This window comes from Clytia hemisphaerica, unplaced genomic scaffold, assembly GCF_902728285.1.
Source record: "Clytia hemisphaerica strain Z4C2 unplaced genomic scaffold, Clytia hemisphaerica genome assembly, whole genome shotgun sequence".
NCBI classification, from domain to species: domain Eukaryota; kingdom Metazoa; phylum Cnidaria; class Hydrozoa; order Leptothecata; family Clytiidae; genus Clytia; species Clytia hemisphaerica.
In genome coordinates this window covers 492,468-496,574 of record NW_027104387.1, presented here as the reverse complement: position 1 = coordinate 496,574, position 4,107 = coordinate 492,468, and positions in this window count along the sequence as shown.

The window sequence follows — 4,107 nt, the reverse complement described above, 5'->3', positions numbered from 1 at the left end:
CTTAGCTTAGTAGAGCTCGGTAGAAATGAAGACAGCTCCGGGACCGTAAAATAAGAAATTTTTCTTCACTTTGGCCTTCATCGTCTGCACAAAAACAATGACACGGCTACCGACTTTAATATTTATTGTTATCCTCTTTGTTAAATTATTAGCAGAACAAAAGAGGTCTCGTCGGTGACCGTAAATTATAATTATTTTATCAGAAAACGAGTAGAAGAGGATGTAGGCTGCAGAGGAGGGGACTCATTGAATGCAAGATCTTTCTTCGATTATATTATGATGTGAGACTATTACCATGAGAGAGCCGAGAGATATATTTGGAATACTGTATCAGAAAAAGTTTTCAAGACCTGATAGTGCTTCTCTTGTTTTTGGGAAGAATTGTACTGATGAAGAAAAAAGAATGCTATTCATCGTAAAGAGAGCAAAAGTTGCTTGTTTCCAGAATGGCAAATAATAAAGTAAAGATTTGTGATTGAACATTGACTATCGTATGTGGCAATATATAAGATAGAGTACTTGTACAGATCCTATGCTGTAGTTCTGTATTCTGATTGGATTGCATGACATGATATTGTATTATACTGTAATGGATAGATGATAGACACTTATTTGTTTTTGACTGGTTGTGGTTTCTTGTTGTTTTATGAATTTGAGACTTTACAGACAATGACATCTTTCGTTTTCGAAGAACATAAAATTGTCGGTGCTTATTTTCAGTGACAGCTATACGAGATCAAGACTCAAGAAAATGTTTTTTTTGGGGGGGGGATTGATTACATTGTTTTGTATACGGTATTTTAGCCTGCTAGTCTAAAGTAATTTTTATTTATTTTGTTGAAGGTTATTTTTATGATGAGCTTTGTAAAAATCATACAAAATACTTTTATGTCAAATCACAAAATTATCACTCAAGAAACGAATTTCTCTCTTGTTGTGACTTTTCTATATAACACGAACATAACATAACTTTTTGAAAAAAATGAAAAAAATTTTCCTTCACTCTCCATCGGCACACTTTACAATAGAATTTCATTTTATATTTTACAAAAGGAGCGCATAAACTGTAAGACGGAGAGTTTGTTTATCCGGGAATTTCCCTAGGACAAAAGGAATTTCCTAAAGGGCAATATCATTCTTTTAGAAACCACAAGCTATTATTACGAACGAGACACTCACTCTTTGTATATTTTCAATCCAATGTGTGGCTCTGCCACCCATGCAACAAATAGTAAACTCGTCTAATGGTGAGTTGCCGGTTAACCACGTGCAACGTGGCCTGTGTTTGGGGTTCACAGGTATTGGGATCTGCAGCCCATAACGTCCCCCGGTTGTTTGGAAGTATTTGGGCGTTATATTTTAACACCGCCCTAATGAAATTAACAACCGCCCTCTAACCGCCCATTTGAAAATTGAAATTTGCGACACCCCTTGAAAATCCTGGCTACGCCACTGGATACAGGTATGAAAACTTAGTCAGAATTGAGAAACTGAGTCTCAGACAGTCAGAAAAGAGAAAGACAAGATCAGAGATAAGAAAATAAAATAAAAACATGAAGGTAACTTTGGGCGATCCAGATCACTTTCCTCTTATCTAAGCCCCACCCCCAGGAAGATGGGAACACCCTAAAATCCAATAGACAGGGAGATTCCTCTCAATGAGTAGATAAAGAAAATGGGGTCACTTTTGATATTTGGGCCAGGTGGACCCGAGATATGACCTCTAAAGTCCAAAAATGACGATTTCGATGACGTCAGCATTTTAACTAAGAGCGATAAATTGGAACATCGACATGCTCATCATGGGCTTTGAGAAAAATAAATGGTTTAATATGTTTAGATCAGCCGTTGGCGAGATATAACGATTTTAAAATCGTTTGAAGCGCTTAATTTTGCTGAGTCAGCACTTTTTTTTCGATTTCCCGGTTTTGGCGTCTTATGACCTACCTGTGTAACACGATAATGAGTCTTCAGTTCCAGAGCTTTTTGAATGAATATTTTAACTTAATTGATTCCCTGCCGATAGGAATAGTCCAAAATAGTCTTACAATGAATGTGGACATTGTTATTTACATTTCGTGGTGAAAATGAGTTTTGCGGTCTTTTTTTAAAGTTTTGCGGTTTTCTGGAAAAATCATAATGTCACTCAAATTGGCCAAAATTTCCACTGTTAATAGTTTTTAATCCTTATTTCCTTTGAAATAATGTAGAAAACTCCCTTAAAGCCTCAAATCATAAAAAAATCCCTATTGAAAACTATAATCTTTTCATTTAACCGCAATTTATGTTTTAAAAACACGATTTCTCAAAGCGCAAATCTGGGGGTTCGCAATCACTGTGGCGGAAAAAGCTCAGGATGTAGTTGTCCGATTGGTCTGATTTTTTCAGGGCATTTGCACATCTATGAGAGCTGTGGAATGAGAGGATTTTTCAGATTTAACTACTTTAGGCGTAGAAACTTTCGCGAACAGAAACTTTCGCGATTTTCGCGAATTTTGGCCCTTTTTGCGAAAGTAAATGTCTTTAAAAATTCTAGGAAGGGCCATTCGCGAAAGTTTATGCTCGCGAAAAATTCTTAACAAAATAGAAAATCTGTAAAACTTCAAATTTTGAATAAAATGTAACTTTTATGGCTATTTTTAGCCTGCTAAAAGACTAATAAGTCAAAAAGGACAAAATGTTTCAAGCCAATCTAAGGAGTATTTGTCCCTCTAAACTAAGCCATTTTTTCATATGAAAATTCTCAATTTTACGTCTTGATTCGCGAAAGTTTATGCTCGCGAAAAATATTTTTCCGTTAAATTCGCGAAAGTATATGTCGTGAATTTCGCGATTTTTCGTCCTCGCGAAAGTTTCTGCTCGCGAAAGTTTGTACACCTAAAGTACTTTAATGGGATAAATTTTCGCGGGGATTAAATTTCGCGGTTAAGCTCATCCGCGAAATTTTAAGATTTCGCGGGGATTAATTTTCGCGGATGGCACTATTGGGGGCATTATTTTCTCGATTTTGTGACTTTTACTGTCAAATCATGCATATTGGTTGTTTAAATACACATTATTTGCGCCTCTTTGATGCAAGTAACCATTCAAATAATATTTATTTGACATATTTTGAGTTTTGTTTAGAAATATTTCGCGGATGGGCCTTTTTCAAATTTCCAATGGGACTTATTTTCGCGGATGACACCCAAATCCGCGAAATCCGCGAAAATTAATCCCCGCGAAAATTTATCCCATTAAAGTAATTCCAGATCTCATATTTTGAAAAAACTGTTTTTTTGGCTTTTACCCCCGGATTTTGGATTTTTTTAAAAAAAAATTTCGCTCATTCCATTCTTTGTCCCAAAGTGCCTCAACATACCAAAAATCATTAATCAAGTATTTGCAGTTCTCCCTAAAACGTTGACACAAGATTATTTTGATTTTACTGAAAAGTCGTACCTAACCCCCGTCTTCCAATTTTTGGACCTACCTTGGAGGTCCTATAAATTAACCGATGTCCGTTCGTCTGTCCGTTCGTCCGTCTGTTACCAGCTTTTCTCGAGATTGGCTCATTAGTTTTTTCTGATTTTTGGCACAATGATGCAAAATGGTAATGCCCAAAATGTGACGGAGCCCGATTTTCGAAAAAAAATCATTTCCGGCTGAAAATGCCGGAAATATGCCGGAAAAACCGTTTTTTTGGCATTTTCTCGAGATTTCATCATTAGTTTTTTCAGATTTTTTGCACAAAGATGCGTATTAGCAATGCCCAAAACATGGCAGAGTCCGATTTTTGAGAAAACTTCTTTTTTGGCCGAAAATGCCGGAAATATGCCGGAAATCGCCGTTTTTGCTGATTTTCATCGGACTTTTTCCTTATAATTGGTTGTTTTTTCACACAAAAACATTGTTAATAGCGATGTCCACGCTCAAGGATGGTTCAATTGTCAATAAAACTGATTTTTGAAGCCGGAACTTTCTAAAAATCGCCGGAACAGCCGATTTTCGCCGGAAATGAAATTTTGCACACTGATGTAAAATGACAATATCTAAAAAGTGACGGAGCCCGATTTTCGAAAAACATTTCTTTCCGGCCGAAAATGCCGAAAATATGCCGGAAAAACT